Here is a 15,898-nt window from a genome sequence, read left to right on the forward strand (position 1 = left end):
GTAGATAGATATCAAAATATAAATTATTGAATTCAAAGTGTTTAGGTAACAAAATATGTTTCTGCCCAGTTTCGAACTTGGGACCTTTCGCGTGTGAGGCGAACGTGATAACCACTACACTACAGAAACTACATGAAAGTGGAATCTCACGACATCCAATAAAAAATGATCTTTGACATACATTATGGCATTCTGAAATAAACTTTTTATATGATTGCATTTTTATTTGGCATTTCAACCGAAAATCCCTTGATTTAAAATTCTAAAGATAACAGCATATTTCTGCCTAGTTTCGAACTGGGGACCTTTTGTGTTTTAGGCGAATGTGATAACCACTACAATACAGAAACTGACTTTTGAAGATCTCATCACTATGGAGTCGGGAAGTACCATTGGCAAACCGTTTTCTTAGAATTTTTTTTTCTAAACTTATTTTTCTATTTTCTAATAATTTCTATGCTATTTTTTCCACTTTGCATTTCAAGAGGACACATTCACTTATTAATAGTTCTGATCATTGTATTTAATAAAAAAATCTATTTTTAATGTATTTCTGACCAATTTTGAAGGGGAACCTTATGCATATTGGCTAAATGTGAATAATACTACACTACAAGTACTTCATGAATGCAACACCATCCAATATGCATGGTAGAAGGGAAATTGACTTTTGATATTCTGCAATATGATTTTTTGCTTGCTTTTTCATTAAGCAATGCAACAGTATATAGTTATCAAAATATAAATTATTGAATTCAAAGTGTTTAGGTAACAAAATATGTTTCTGCCAATTTCGAACTGGGGACCTTTCACGTGTGAGGCAAACATGAAATCACTACACTACAGATACTACATGAAAAATTTGCGACCATCATCCAATAAAAAATGATCTTTGACATTCAGTATGGCATGCTAAAATAAACTTTTTATCTGATTGTATTTTTATTGAGCATTTTACCCAAAAATTCATTGTTTTAAAATTCTAAAGCTAAAAGATTGTTTCTGCCCAGTTTCGAACTGGTGACCTTTCGCGTGTTAGGTGAACGTGATAACCACTACACTACAGAAACTGACTCTCGTGAATTCCATCACTATCTAGTCTGGAAGTACAAATGACACATGCTTTTCTTAGAAATATAATTTTTTCTAAACTTTTTTTCCTATTTTCTAATAATTTTGACGCTATTTTTCCACTTTGCATTTCAAGAGGACACATTCACTTATTATCAATTCTGATCATTGTATTTGCTAAAAAAATTTTTTTTCATGTATTTCTGACCAATTTTGAAGGGGGACCTTATGCATATTGGATAAATGTGAATAACTCTACACTACAGGTACTTCATGAATGCAACACCATCCAATATGCATGGTAGAATTGAAACTGACTTTTGATATTCTGCAATATGATTTTTTGCTTGCTTTTTCATTGAGCAATGCAACAGTAGATAGTTATCAAAATATAAATTATTGAATTCAAAGTGTTTAGTAACAAAATATGTTTCTGCCCAGTTTCGAACTGGGGACCTTTCACGCGTGAGGCAAACATGAAATCACTACACTACAGATACTACATGAAAAATTTGCGACCATCATCCAATAAAAAATGATCTTTGACATTCAGTATGGCATGCTAAAATAAACTTTTTATCTGATTGTATTTTTATGGAGCATTTTACCCAAAAATTAATTGTTTTAAAATTCTAAAGCTAAAAGATTGTTTCTGCCCAGTTTCAAACTGGGGATCTTTCACGTGTTAGGCGAACGTGATAACCACTACACTACAGAAACTGACTCACGTGGTCCCATCACTATCTAGTCTGGAAGTACAAATGACACATGCTTTTCTTAGAAATATAATTTTTTCTAAACTTTTTTTCCTATTTTCTAATAATTTTGACGCTATTTTTCCACTTTGCATTTCAAGAGGACACATTCACTTATTATCAATTCTGATCATTGTATTTACTAAAAAAATATTTTTTGAATGTATTTCTGACCAATTTTGAAGGGGAACCTTATGCATATTGGCTAAATGTGAATAATACTACACTACAGGTACTTCATGAATGCAACACCATCCAATATGCATGGTAGAAGGGAAATTGACTTTTGATATTCTGCAATATGATTTTTGCTTGCTTTTTCATTGAGCAATGCAACAGTAGATAGTTATCAAAATATAAATTATTGAATTCAAAGTGTTTAGGTAACAAAATATGTTTCTGCCCAGTTTCGAACTGGGGACCTTTCGCGTGTGAGACGAACGTGATAACCACTACACTACAGAAACTACAATAAAACAGCATCTCCCGCCATCCAATAAAAAATGATCTTTGACATACATTATGGCATTCTGAAATAAACTTTTTATATGATTGCATTTTTATTTGGCATTTCAACCAAAAATCCCTTGATTTAAAATTCTAAAGATAACAGCATATTTCTGCCCAGTTTCGAACTGGGGACCTTTTGTGTTTTAGGCGAATGTGATAACCACTACAATACAGAAACTGACTTTTGAAGATCTCATCACTATGGAGTCGGGAAGTACCATTGGCAAACCGTTTTCTTAGAATTTTTTTTTCTAAACTTATTTTTCTATTTTCTAATAATTTCTATGCTATTTTTTCCACTTTGCATTTCAAGAGGACACATTCACTTATTAATAGTTCTGATCATTGTATTTAATAAAACAATCTATTTTTAATGTATTTTCTGACCAATTTTGAAGGGGAACCTTATGCATATTGGCTAAATGTGAATAATACTACACTACAGGTACTTCATGAATGCAACACCATCCAATATGCATGGTAGAAGGGAAATTGACTTTTTATATTTTGCAATATGATTTTTTGCTTGCTTTTTCATTGAGCAATGCAACAGTATATAGTTATCAAAACATAAATTATTGAATTCAAAGTGTTTAGGTAACAAAATATGTTTCTGCCAATTTCGAACTGGGGACCTTTCACGCGTGAGGCAAACATGAAATCACTACACTACAGATACTACATGAAAAATTTGCGACCATCATCCAATAAAAAATGATCTTTGACATTCAGTATGGCATGCTAAAATAAACTTTTTATCTGATTGTATTTTTATTGAGCATTTTACCCAAAAATTCATTGTTTTAAAATTCTAAAGCTAAAAGATTGTTTCTGCCCAGTTTCGAACTGGGGACCTTTCGCGTGTTAGGCGAACGTGATAACCACTACACTACAGAAACTGACTCTTGTGGATACCATCACTATCTAGTCTGGAAGTACAAATGACACATGCTTTTCTTAGAAATATAATTTTTTCTAAACTTTTTTTCCTATTTTCTAATAATTTTGACGCTATTTTTCCACTTTGCATTTCAAGAGGACACATTCACTTATTATCAATTCTGATCATTGTATTTACTAAAAAAATATTTTTTGAATGTATTTCTGACCAATTTTGAAGGGGGACCTTATGCATATTGGGTAAATGTGAATAACTCTACACTACAGGTACTTCATGAATGCAACACCATCCAATATGCATGGTAGAAGGGAAATTGACTTTTGATATTCTGCAATATGATTTTTGCTTGCTTTTTCATTGAGCAATGCATTAGTAGATAGCTATCAAAATATAAATTATTGAATTCAAAGTGTTTAGGTAACAAAACATGTTTCTGCCCAGTTTCGAACTGAGGACTTTTCGCGTGTGAGGCGAACGTGATAACCACTACACTACAGAAACTACATGAAAACAGCATCTCCCGCCATCCAATAAAAAATGATCTTTGACATACATTATGGTATTCTGAAATACATTTTTTATATGATTGCATTTTTATTTGGCATTTCAACCAAAAATCCCTTGTTTTAAAATTCTAAAGATAACAGCATATTTCTGCCCAGTTTCGAACTGGGGACCTTTTGTGTTTTAGGCGAATGTGATAACCACTACAATACAGAAACTGACTTTTGAAGATCTCATCACTATGGAGTCGGGAAGTACCATTGGCAAACCGTTTTCTTAGAATTTTTTTTTCTAAACTTATTTTTCTATTTTCTAATAATTTCTATGCTATTTTTTCCACTTTGCATTTCAAGAGGACACATTCACTTATTAATAGTTCTGATCATTGTATTTAATAAAACAATCTATTTTTAATGTATTTTCTGACCAATTTTGAAGGGGAACCTTATGCATATTGGCTAAATGTGAATAATACTACACTACAGGTACTTCATGAATGCAACACCATCCAATATGCATGGTAGAAGGGAAATTGACTTTTTATATTTTGCAATATGATTTTTTGCTTGCTTTTTCATTGAGCAATGCAACAGTATATAGTTATCAAAATATAAATTATTGAATTCAAAGTGTTTAGGTAACAAAATATGTTTCTGCCAATTTCGAACTGGGGACCTTTCACGCGTGAGGCAAACATGAAATCACTACACTACAGATACTACATGAAAAATTTGCGACCATCATCCAATAAAAAATGATCTTTGACATTCAGTATGGCATGCTAAAATAAACTTTTTATCTGATTGTATTTTTATTGAGAATTTTACCCAAAAATTCATTGTTTTAAAATTCTAAAGCTAAAAGATTGTTTCTGCCCAGTTTCGAACTGGGGACCTTTCGCGTGTTAGGCGAACGTGATAACCACTACACTACAGAAACTGACTCTTGTGGATCCCATCACTATCTAGTCTGGAAGTACAAATGACACATGCTTTTCTTAGAAATATAATTTTTTCTAAACTTTTTTTCCTATTTTCTAATAATTTTGACGCTATTTTTCCACTTTGCATTTCAAGAGGACACATTCACTTATTATCAATTCTGATCATTGTATTTACTAAAAAAATATTTTTTGAATGTATTTCTGACCAATTTTGAAGGGGGACCTTATGCATATTGGGTAAATGTGAATAACTCTACACTACAGGTACTTCATGAATGCAACACCATCCAATATGCATGGTAGAAGGGAAATTGACTTTTGATATTCTGCAATATGATTTTTGCTTGCTTTTTCATTGAGCAATGCATTAGTAGATAGCTATCAAAATATAAATTATTGAATTCAAAGTGTTTAGGTAACAAAACATGTTTCTGCCCAGTTTCGAACTGAGGACTTTTCGCGTGTGAGGTGAACTTGATAACCACTACACTACAGAAACTACATGAAAACAGCATCTCCCGCCATCCAATAAAAAATGATCTTTGACATACATTATGGTATTCTGAAATACATTTTTTATATGATTGCATTTTTATTTGGCATTTCAACCAAAAATCCCTTGTTTTAAAATTCTAAAGATAACAGCATATTTCTGCCCAGTTTCGAACTGGGGACCTTTTGTGTTTTAGGCGAATGTGATAACCACTACAATACAGAAACTGACTTTTGAAGATCTCATCACTATGGAGTCGGGAAGTACCATTGGCAAACCGTTTTCATAGAAAAAAATTTTCTAAACTTATTTTTCTATTTTCTAATAATTTCTATGCAATTTTTTCCACTTTGCATTTCAAGAAGACACATTCACTTATTAATTGTTCTGATCATAGTATTTAATAAAAAAAAATCTATTTTTAATGTATTTCTAAACAATTTTGAAGGGGAACCTTATGCATATTGGCTAAATTTGAATAATACTACACTACAGGTACTTCATGAATGCAACACCATCCAATATGCATGGTAGAAGGGAAATTGACTTTTGATATTCTGCAATATGATTTTTGCTTGCTTTTTCATTGAGCAATGCAACAGTATATAGTTATCAAAATATAAATTATTGAATTAAAAGTGTTTAGGTAACAAAATATGTTTCTGCCAATTTCGAACTGGGGACCTTTCACGTGTGAGGCAAACATGAAATCACTACACTACAGATACTACATGAAAAATTTGCGACCATCATCCAATAAAAAATGATCTTTGTCATTCAGTATGGCATGCTAAAATAAACTTTTTATCTGATTGTATTTTTATTGAGCATTTTACCCAAAAATTCATTGTTTTAAAATTCTAAAGCTAAAAGATTGTTTCTGCCCAGTTTCGAACTGGGGACCTTTCGCGTGTTAGGCGAACGTGATAACCACTACACTACAGAAACTGACTCTTGTGGATTTCATCACTATCTAGTCTGGAAGTACAAATGACACATGCTTTTCTTAGAAATATAATTTTTTCTAAACTTTTTTTCCTATTTTCTAATAATTTTGACGCTATTTTTCCACTTTGCATTTCAAGAGGACACATTCACTTATTATCAATTCTGATCATTGTATTTACTAAAAAAATATTTTTTTGAATGTATTTCTGACCAATTTTGAAGGGGGACCTTATGCATATTGGGTAAATGTGAATAACTCTACACTACAGGTACTTCATGAATGCAACACCATCCAATATGCATGGTAGAAGGGAAATTGACTTTTGATATTCTGCAATATGATTTTTGCTTGCTTTTTCATTGAGCAATGCAACAGTAGATAGTTATCAAAATATAAATTATTGAATTCAAAGTGTTTAGGTAACAAAATATGTTTCTGCCCAGTTTCGAACTGGGGACCTTTCGCGTGTGAGGCGAACGTGATAACCACTACACTACAGAAACTACATGAAAACAGAAACTCCCGCAATCCAATAAAAAATGATCTTTGACATACATTATGGCATTCTGAAATAAACTTTTTATATGATTGCATTTTTATTTGGCATTTCAACCGAAAATCCCTTGATTAAAAATCCTAAAGATAACAGCATATTTCTGCCTAGTTTCGAACTGGGGACCTTTTGTGTTTTAGGCGAATGTGATAACCACTACAATACAGAAACTGACTTTTGAAGATCTCATCACTATGGAGTCGGGAAGTACCATTGGCAAACCGTTTTCTTAGAATTTTTTTTCTAAACTTATTTTTCTATTTTCTAATAATTTCTATGCTATTTTTTCTACTTTGCATTTCAAGAGGACACATTCACTTATTAATAGTTCTGATCATTGTATTTAATAAAAAAATCTATTTTTAATGTATTTCTGACCAATTTTGAAAGGGAACCTTATGCATATTGGCTAAATGTGAATAATACTACACTACAGGTACTTCATGAATGCAACACCATCCAATATGCATGGTAGAAGGGAAATTGACTTTTGATATTCTGCAATATGATTTTTGCTTGCTTTTTCATTGAGCAATGCAACAGTATATAGTTATCAAAATATAAATTATTGAATTCAAAGTGTTTAGGTAACAAAATATGTTTCTGCCAATTTCGAACTGGGGACCTTTCACGCGTGAGGCAAACATGAAATCACTACACTACAGATACTACATGAAAAATTTGCGACCATCATCCAATAAAAAAGTATCTTTGACATTCAGTATGGCATGCTAAAATAAACTTTTTATCTGATTGTATTTTTATTGAGCATTTTACCCAAAAATTCATTGTTTTAAAATTCTAAAGCTAAAAGATTGTTTCTGCCCAGTTTCGAACTGGGGACCTTTCGCGTGTTAGGCGAACGTGATAACCACTACACTACAGAAACTGACTCTCGTGAATTCCATCACTATCTAGTCTGGAAGTACAAATGACACATGCTTTTCTTAGAAATATAATTTTTTCTAAACTTTTTTTCCTATTTTCTAATAATTTTGACGCTATTTTTCCACTTTGCATTTCAAGAGGACACATTCACTTATTATCAATTCTGATCATTGTATTTACTAAAAAAAAAATTTTTCATGTATTTCTGACCAATTTTGAAGGGGGACCTTATTCATATTGGATAAATGTGAATAACTCTACACTACAGGTACTTCATGAATGCAACACCATCCAATATGCATGGTAGAATTGAAACTGACTTTTGATATTCTGCAATATGATTTTTTGCTTGCTTTTTCATTGAGCAATGCAACAGTAGATAGTTATCAAAATATAAATTATTGAATTCAAAGTGTTTAGGTAACAAAATATGTTTCTGCCAATTTCGAACTGGGGACCTTTCACGTGTGAGGCAAACATGAAATCACTACACTACAGATACTACATGAAAAATTTGAGACCATCATCCAATAAAAAATGATCTTTGACATTCAGTATGGCATGCTAAAATAAACTTTTTATCTGATTGTATTTTTATGGAGCATTTTACCCAAAAATTAATTGTTTTAAAATTCTAAAGCTAAAAGATTGTTTCTGCCCAGTTTCAAACTGGGGATCTTTCACGTGTTAGGCGAACGTGATAACCACTACACTACAGAAACTGACTCACGTGGTCCCATCACTATCTAGTCTGGAAGTACAAATGACACATGCTTTTCTTAGAAATATAATTTTTTCTAAACTTTTTTTCCTATTTTCTAATAATTTTGACGCTATTTTTCCACTTTGCATTTCAAGAGGACACATTCACTTATTATCAATTCTGATCATTGTATTTACTAAAAAAATATTTTTTGAATGTATTTCTGACCAATTTTGAAGGGGAACCTTATGCATATTGGCTAAATGTGAATAATACTACACTACAGGTACTTCATGAATGCAACACCATCCAATATGCATGGTAGAAGGGAAATTGACTTTTGATATTCTGCAATATGATTTTTGCTTGCTTTTTCATTGAGCAATGCAACAGTAGATAGTTATCAAAATATAAATTATTGAATTCAAAGTGTTTAGGTAACAAAATATGTTTCTGTCCAGTTTCGAACTGGGGACCTTTCGCGTGTGAGACGAACGTGATAACCACTACACTACAGAAACTACAATAAAACAGCATCTCCCGCCATCCAATAAAAAATGATCTTTGACATACATTATGGCATTCTGAAATAAACTTTTTATATGATTGCATTTTTATTTGGCATTTCAACCAAAAATCCCTTGATTTAAAATTCTAAAGATAACAGCATATTTCTGCCCAGTTTCGAACTGGGGACCTTTTGTGTTTTAGGCGAATGTGATAACCACTACAATACAGAAACTGACTTTTGAAGATCTCATCACTATGGAGTCGGGAAGTACCATTGGCAAACCGTTTTCTTAGAATTTTTTTTTCTAAACTTATTTTTCTATTTTCTAATAATTTCTATGCTATTTTTTCCACTTTGCATTTCAAGAGGACACATTCACTTATTAATAGTTCTGATCATTGTATTTAATAAAACAATCTATTTTTAATGTATTTTCTGACCAATTTTGAAGGGGAACCTTATGCATATTGGCTAAATGTGAATAATACTACACTACAGGTACTTCATGAATGCAACACCATCCAATATGCATGGTAGAAGGGAAATTGACTTTTTATATTTTGCAATATGATTTTTTGCTTGCTTTTTCATTGAGCAATGCAACAGTATATAGTTATCAAAATATAAATTATTGAATTCAAAGTGTTTAGGTAACAAAATATGTTTCTGCCAATTTCGAACTGGGGACCTTTCACGCGTGAGGCAAACATGAAATCACTACACTACAGATACTACATGAAAAATTTGCGACCATCATCCAATAAAAAATGATCTTTGACATTCAGTATGGCATGCTAAAATAAACTTTTTATCTGATTGTATTTTTATTGAGCATTTTACCCAAAAATTCATTGTTTTAAAATTCTAAAGCTAAAAGATTGTTTCTGCCCAGTTTCGAACTGGGGACCTTTCGCGTGTTAGGCGAACGTGATAACCACTACACTACAGAAACTGACTCTTGTGGATACCATCACTATCTAGTCTGGAAGTACAAATGACACATGCTTTTCTTAGAAATATAATTTTTTCTAAACTTTTTTTCCTATTTTCTAATAATTTTGACGCTATTTTTCCACTTTGCATTTCAAGAGGACACATTCACTTATTATCAATTCTGATCATTGTATTTACTAAAAAAATATTTTTTGAATGTATTTCTGACCAATTTTGAAGGGGGACCTTATGCATATTGGGTAAATGTGAATAACTCTACACTACAGGTACTTCATGAATGCAACACCATCCAATATGCATGGTAGAAGGGAAATTGACTTTTGATATTCTGCAATATGATTTTTGCTTGCTTTTTCATTGAGCAATGCATTAGTAGATAGCTATCAAAATATAAATTATTGAATTCAAAGTGTTTAGGTAACAAAACATGTTTCTGCCCAGTTTCGAACTGAGGACTTTTCGCGTGTGAGGCGAACGTGATAACCACTACACTACAGAAACTACATGAAAACAGCATCTCCCGCCATCCAATAAAAAATGATCTTTGACATACATTATGGTATTCTGAAATACATTTTTTATATGATTGCATTTTTATTTGGCATTTCAACCAAAAATCCCTTGTTTTAAAATTCTAAAGATAACAGCATATTTCTGCCCAGTTTCGAACTGGGGACCTTTTGTGTTTTAGGCGAATGTGATAACCACTACAATACAGAAACTGACTTTTGAAGATCTCATCACTATGGAGTCGGGAAGTACCATTGGCAAACCGTTTTCATAGAAAAAAATTTTCTAAACTTATTTTTCTATTTTCTAATAATTTCTATGCAATTTTTTCCACTTTGCATTTCAAGAAGACACATTCACTTATTAATTGTTCTGATCATAGTATTTAAAAAAAAAAAAACATTTTTAATGTATTTCTAAACAATTTTGAAGGGGAACCTTATGCATATTGGCTAAATGTGAATAATACTACACTACAGGTACTTCATGAATGCAACACCATCCAATATGCATGGTAGAAGGGAAATTGACTTTTGATATTCTGCAATATGATTTTTGCTTGCTTTTTCATTGAGCAATGCAACAGTATATAGTTATCAAAATATAAATTATTGAATTAAAAGTGTTTAGGTAACAAAATATGTTTCTGCCCAGTTTCGAACTGGGGACCTTTCGCGTGTGAGACGAACGTGATAACCACTACACTACAGAAACTACAATAAAACAGCATCTCCCGCCATCCAATAAAAAATGATCTTTGACATACATTATGGCATTCTGAAATAAACTTTTTATATGATTGCATTTTTATTTGGCATTTCAACCAAAAATCCCTTGATTTAAAATTCTAAAGATAACAGCATATTTCTGCCCAGTTTCGAACTGGGGACCTTTTGTGTTTTAGGCGAATGTGATAACCACTACAATACAGAAACTGACTTTTGAAGATCTCATCACTATGGAGTCGGGAAGTACCATTGGCAAACCGTTTTCTTAGAATTTTTTTTCTAAACTTATTTTTCTATTTTCTAATAATTTCTATGCTATTTTTCCACTTTGCATTTCAAGAGGACACATTCACTTATTAATAGTTCTGATCATTGTATTTAATAAAACAATCTATTTTTAATGTATTTTCTGACCAATTTTGAAGGGGAACCTTATGCATATTGGCTAAATGTGAATAATACTACACTACAGGTACTTCATGAATGCAACACCATCCAATATGCATGGTAGAAGGGAAATTGACTTTTTATATTTTGCAATATGATTTTTTGCTTGCTTTTTCATTGAGCAATGCAACAGTATATAGTTATCAAAATATAAATTATTGAATTCAAAGTGTTTAGGTAACAAAATATGTTTCTGCCAATTTCGAACTGGGGACCTTTCACGCGTGAGGCAAACATGAAATCACTACACTACAGATACTACATGAAAAATTTGCGACCATCATCCAATAAAAAATGATCTTTGACATTCAGTATGGCATGCTAAAATAAACTTTTTATCTGATAGTATTTTTATTGAGAATTTTACCCAAAAATTCATTGTTTTAAAATTCTAAAGCTAAAAGATTGTTTCTGCCCAGTTTCGAACTGGGGACCTTTCGCGTGTTAGGCGAACGTGATAACCACTACACTACAGAAACTGACTCTTGTGGATCCCATCACTATCTAGTCTGGAAGTACAAATGACACATGCTTTTCTTAGAAATATAATTTTTTCTAAACTTTTTTTCCTATTTTCTAATAATTTTGACGCTATTTTTCCACTTTGCATTTCAAGAGGACACATTCACTTATTATCAATTCTGATCATTGTATTTACTAAAAAAATATTTTTTGAATGTATTTCTGACCAATTTTGAAGGGGGACCTTATGCATATTGGGTAAATGTGAATAACTCTACACTACAGGTACTTCATGAATGCAACACCATCCAATATGCATGGTAGAAGGGAAATTGACTTTTGATATTCTGCAATATGATTTTTGCTTGCTTTTTCATTGAGCAATGCATTAGTAGATAGCTATCAAAATATAAATTATTGAATTCAAAGTGTTTAGGTAACAAAACATGTTTCTGCCCAGTTTCGAACTGAGGACTTTTCGCGTATGAGGCGAACGTGATAACCACTACACTACAGAAACTACATGAAAACAGCATCTCCCGCCATCCAATAAAAAATGATCTTTGACATACATTATGGTATTCTGAAATACATTTTTTATATGATTGCATTTTTATTTGGCATTTCAACCAAAAATCCCTTGTTTTAAAATTCTAAAGATAACAGCATATTTCTGCCCAGTTTCGAACTGGGGACCTTTTGTGTTTTAGGCGAATGTGATAACCACTACAATACAGAAACTGACTTTTGAAGATCTCATCACTATGGAGTCGGGAAGTACCATTGGCAAACCGTTTTCATAGAAAAAAATTTTCTAAACTTATTTTTCTATTTTCTAATAATTTCTATGCAATTTTTTCCACTTTGCATTTCAAGAAGACACATTCACTTATTAATTGTTCTGATCATAGTATTTAATAAAAAAAATCTATTTTTAATGTATTTCTAAACAATTTTGAAGGGGAACCTTATGCATATTGGCTAAATGTGAATAATACTACACTACAGGTACTTCATGAATGCAACACCATCCAATATGCATGGTAGAAGGGAAATTGACTTTTGATATTCTGCAATATGATTTTTGCTTGCTTTTTCATTGAGCAATGCAACAGTATATAGTTATCAAAATATAAATTATTGAATTAAAAGTGTTTAGGTAACAAAATATGTTTCTGCCAATTTCGAACTAGGGACCTTTCACGTGTGAGGCAAACATGAAATCACTACACTACAGATACTACATGAAAAATTTGCGACCATCATCCAATAAAAAATGATCTTTGTCATTCAGTATGGCATGCTAAAATAAACTTTTTATCTGATTGTATTTTTATTGAGCATTTTACCCAAAAATTCATTGTTTTAAAATTCTAAAGCTAAAAGATTGTTTCTGCCCAGTTTCGAACTGGGGACCTTTCGCGTGTTAGGCGAACGTGATAACCACTACACTACAGAAACTGACTCTTGTGGATTTCATCACTATCTAGTCTGGAAGTACAAATGACACATGCTTTTCTTAGAAATATAATTTTTTCTAAACTTTTTTTCCTATTTTCTAATAATTTTGACGCTATTTTTCCACTTTGCATTTCAAGAGGACACATTCACTTATTATCAATTCTGATCATTGTATTTACTAAAAAAATATTTTTTTGAATGTATTTCTGACCAATTTTGAAGGGGGACCTTATGCATATTGGGTAAATGTGAATAACTCTACACTACAGGTACTTCATGAATGCAACACCATCCAATATGCATGGTAGAAGGGAAATTGACTTTTGATATTCTGCAATATGATTTTTGCTTGCTTTTTCATTGAGCAATGCAACAGTAGATAGTTATCAAAATATAAATTATTGAATTCAAAGTGTTTAGGTAACAAAATATGTTTCTGCCCAGTTTCGAACTGGGGACCTTTCGCGTGTGAGGCGAACGTGATAACCACTACACTACAGAAACTACATGAAAACAGAAACTCCCGCAATCCAATAAAAAATGATCTTTGACATACATTATGGTATTCTGAAATACATTTTTTATATGATTGCATTTTTATTTGGCATTTCAACCAAAAATCCCTTGTTTTAAAATTCTAAAGATAACAGCATATTTCTGCCCAGTTTCGAACTGGGGACCTTTTGTGTTTTAGGCGAATGTGATAACCACTACAATACAGAAACTGACTTTTGAAGATCTCATCACTATGGAGTCGGGAAGTACCATTGGCAAACCGTTTTCATAGAAAAAAAATTTCTAAACTTATTTTTCTATTTTCTAATAATTTCTATGCAATTTTTTCCACTTTGCATTTCAAGAAGACACATTCACTTATTAATTGTTCTGATCATAGTATTTAATAAAAAAAATCTATTTTTAATGTATTTCTAAACAATTTTGAAGGGGAACCTTATGCATATTGGCTAAATGTGAATAATACTACACTACAGGTACTTCATGAATGCAACACCATCCAATATGCATGGTAGAAGGGAAATTGACTTTTGATATTCTGCAATATGATTTTTGCTTGCTTTTTCATTGAGCAATGCAACAGTATATAGTTATCAAAATATAAATTATTGAATTAAAAGTGTTTAGGTAACAAAATATGTTTCTGCCAATTTCGAACTGGGGACCTTTCACGTGTGAGGCAAACATGAAATCACTACACTACAGATACTACATGAAAAATTTGCGACCATCATCCAATAAAAAATGATCTTTGTCATTCAGTATGGCATGCTAAAATAAACTTTTTATCTGATTGTATTTTTATTGAGCATTTTACCCAAAAATTCATTGTTTTAAAATTCTAAAGCTAAAAGATTGTTTCTGCCCAGTTTCGAACTGGGGACCTTTCGCGTGTTAGGCGAACGTGATAACCACTACACTACAGAAACTGACTCTTGTGGATTTCATCACTATCTAGTCTGGAAGTACAAATGACACATGCTTTTCTTAGAAATATAATTTTTTCTAAACTTTTTTTCCTATTTTCTAATAATTTTGACGCTATTTTTCCACTTTGCATTTCAAGAGGACACATTCACTTATTATCAATTCTGATCATTGTATTTACTAAAAAAATATTTTTTTGAATGTATTTCTGACCAATTTTGAAGGGGGACCTTATGCATATTGGGTAAATGTGAATAACTCTACACTACAGGTACTTCATGAATGCAACACCATCCAATATGCATGGTAGAAGGGAAATTGACTTTTGATATTCTGCAATATGATTTTTGCTTGCTTTTTCATTGAGCAATGCAACAGTAGATAGTTATCAAAATATAAATTATTGAATTCAAAGTGTTTAGGTAACAAAATATGTTTCTGCCCAGTTTCGAACTGGGGACCTTTCGCGTGTGAGGCGAACGTGATAACCACTACACTACAGAAACTACATGAAAACAGAAACTCCCGCAATCCAATAAAAAATGATCTTTGACATACATTATGGCATTCTGAAATAAACTTTTTATATGATTGCATTTTTATTTGGCATTTCAACCGAAAATCCCTTGATTAAAAATCCTAAAGATAACAGCATATTTCTGCCTAGTTTCGAACTGGGGACCTTTTGTGTTTTAGGCGAATGTGATAACCACTACAATACAGAAACTGACTTTTGAAGATCTCATCACTATGGAGTCGGGAAGTACCATTGGCAAACCGTTTTCTTAGAATTTTTTTTTCTAAACTTATTTTTCTATTTTCTAATAATTTCTATGCTATTTTTTCTACTTTGCATTTCAAGAGGACACATTCACTTATTAATAGTTCTGATCATTGTATTTAATAAAAAAATCTATTTTTAATGTATTTCTGACCAATTTTGAAAGGGAACCTTATGCATATTGGCTAAATGTGAATAATACTACACTACAGGTACTTCATGAATGCAACACCATCCAATATGCATGGTAGAAGGGAAATTGACTTTTGATATTCTGCAATATGATTTTTGCTTGCTTTTTCATTGAGCAATGCAACAGTATATAGTTATC

The 15,898-nt window shown here is 31.7% G+C and overlaps 21 non-coding genes across 21 annotated transcripts; all 21 read right to left on the reverse strand.

Annotated features, from left to right (window-relative positions):
• Positions 1–56: 56 nt before the first annotated feature.
• Positions 57–129, reverse strand: TRNAV-CAC (transfer RNA valine (anticodon CAC)). Its single transcript has one exon. It is a non-coding gene; the product is annotated as a tRNA-Val (tRNA).
• An 868-nt stretch (positions 130–997) lies between these two features.
• Positions 998–1,070, reverse strand: TRNAV-AAC (transfer RNA valine (anticodon AAC)). Its single transcript has one exon. It is a non-coding gene; the product is annotated as a tRNA-Val (tRNA).
• Positions 1,071–1,718: 648 nt separating this feature from the next.
• Positions 1,719–1,791, reverse strand: TRNAV-AAC (transfer RNA valine (anticodon AAC)). Its single transcript has one exon. It is a non-coding gene; the product is annotated as a tRNA-Val (tRNA).
• A 429-nt stretch (positions 1,792–2,220) lies between these two features.
• On the reverse strand, positions 2,221–2,293 carry TRNAV-CAC (transfer RNA valine (anticodon CAC)). Its single transcript has one exon. It is a non-coding gene; the product is annotated as a tRNA-Val (tRNA).
• An 869-nt stretch (positions 2,294–3,162) lies between these two features.
• On the reverse strand, positions 3,163–3,235 carry TRNAV-AAC (transfer RNA valine (anticodon AAC)). The gene has a single exon. It is a non-coding gene; the product is annotated as a tRNA-Val (tRNA).
• A 430-nt stretch (positions 3,236–3,665) lies between these two features.
• Positions 3,666–3,738, reverse strand: TRNAV-CAC (transfer RNA valine (anticodon CAC)). The gene has a single exon. It is a non-coding gene; the product is annotated as a tRNA-Val (tRNA).
• Positions 3,739–4,607: 869 nt separating this feature from the next.
• TRNAV-AAC (transfer RNA valine (anticodon AAC)) lies at positions 4,608–4,680 on the reverse strand. The gene has a single exon. It is a non-coding gene; the product is annotated as a tRNA-Val (tRNA).
• A 1,372-nt stretch (positions 4,681–6,052) lies between these two features.
• Positions 6,053–6,125, reverse strand: TRNAV-AAC (transfer RNA valine (anticodon AAC)). Its single transcript has one exon. It is a non-coding gene; the product is annotated as a tRNA-Val (tRNA).
• A 431-nt stretch (positions 6,126–6,556) lies between these two features.
• TRNAV-CAC (transfer RNA valine (anticodon CAC)) lies at positions 6,557–6,629 on the reverse strand. The gene has a single exon. It is a non-coding gene; the product is annotated as a tRNA-Val (tRNA).
• Positions 6,630–7,495: 866 nt separating this feature from the next.
• On the reverse strand, positions 7,496–7,568 carry TRNAV-AAC (transfer RNA valine (anticodon AAC)). The gene has a single exon. It is a non-coding gene; the product is annotated as a tRNA-Val (tRNA).
• Positions 7,569–8,216: 648 nt separating this feature from the next.
• TRNAV-AAC (transfer RNA valine (anticodon AAC)) lies at positions 8,217–8,289 on the reverse strand. The gene has a single exon. It is a non-coding gene; the product is annotated as a tRNA-Val (tRNA).
• A 429-nt stretch (positions 8,290–8,718) lies between these two features.
• On the reverse strand, positions 8,719–8,791 carry TRNAV-CAC (transfer RNA valine (anticodon CAC)). The gene has a single exon. It is a non-coding gene; the product is annotated as a tRNA-Val (tRNA).
• Positions 8,792–9,660: 869 nt separating this feature from the next.
• TRNAV-AAC (transfer RNA valine (anticodon AAC)) lies at positions 9,661–9,733 on the reverse strand. The gene has a single exon. It is a non-coding gene; the product is annotated as a tRNA-Val (tRNA).
• Positions 9,734–10,163: 430 nt separating this feature from the next.
• TRNAV-CAC (transfer RNA valine (anticodon CAC)) lies at positions 10,164–10,236 on the reverse strand. Its single transcript has one exon. It is a non-coding gene; the product is annotated as a tRNA-Val (tRNA).
• A 650-nt stretch (positions 10,237–10,886) lies between these two features.
• TRNAV-CAC (transfer RNA valine (anticodon CAC)) lies at positions 10,887–10,959 on the reverse strand. The gene has a single exon. It is a non-coding gene; the product is annotated as a tRNA-Val (tRNA).
• An 867-nt stretch (positions 10,960–11,826) lies between these two features.
• On the reverse strand, positions 11,827–11,899 carry TRNAV-AAC (transfer RNA valine (anticodon AAC)). The gene has a single exon. It is a non-coding gene; the product is annotated as a tRNA-Val (tRNA).
• Positions 11,900–12,329: 430 nt separating this feature from the next.
• TRNAM-CAU (transfer RNA methionine (anticodon CAU)) lies at positions 12,330–12,402 on the reverse strand. The gene has a single exon. It is a non-coding gene; the product is annotated as a tRNA-Met (tRNA).
• An 868-nt stretch (positions 12,403–13,270) lies between these two features.
• Positions 13,271–13,343, reverse strand: TRNAV-AAC (transfer RNA valine (anticodon AAC)). The gene has a single exon. It is a non-coding gene; the product is annotated as a tRNA-Val (tRNA).
• A 431-nt stretch (positions 13,344–13,774) lies between these two features.
• TRNAV-CAC (transfer RNA valine (anticodon CAC)) lies at positions 13,775–13,847 on the reverse strand. The gene has a single exon. It is a non-coding gene; the product is annotated as a tRNA-Val (tRNA).
• Positions 13,848–14,715: 868 nt separating this feature from the next.
• TRNAV-AAC (transfer RNA valine (anticodon AAC)) lies at positions 14,716–14,788 on the reverse strand. The gene has a single exon. It is a non-coding gene; the product is annotated as a tRNA-Val (tRNA).
• A 431-nt stretch (positions 14,789–15,219) lies between these two features.
• Positions 15,220–15,292, reverse strand: TRNAV-CAC (transfer RNA valine (anticodon CAC)). Its single transcript has one exon. It is a non-coding gene; the product is annotated as a tRNA-Val (tRNA).
• Positions 15,293–15,898: the final 606 nt, after the last annotated feature.

This window comes from Pseudophryne corroboree, chromosome 4 (assembly GCF_028390025.1).
Source record: "Pseudophryne corroboree isolate aPseCor3 chromosome 4, aPseCor3.hap2, whole genome shotgun sequence".
Lineage (NCBI taxonomy): Eukaryota > Metazoa > Chordata > Amphibia > Anura > Myobatrachidae > Pseudophryne > Pseudophryne corroboree.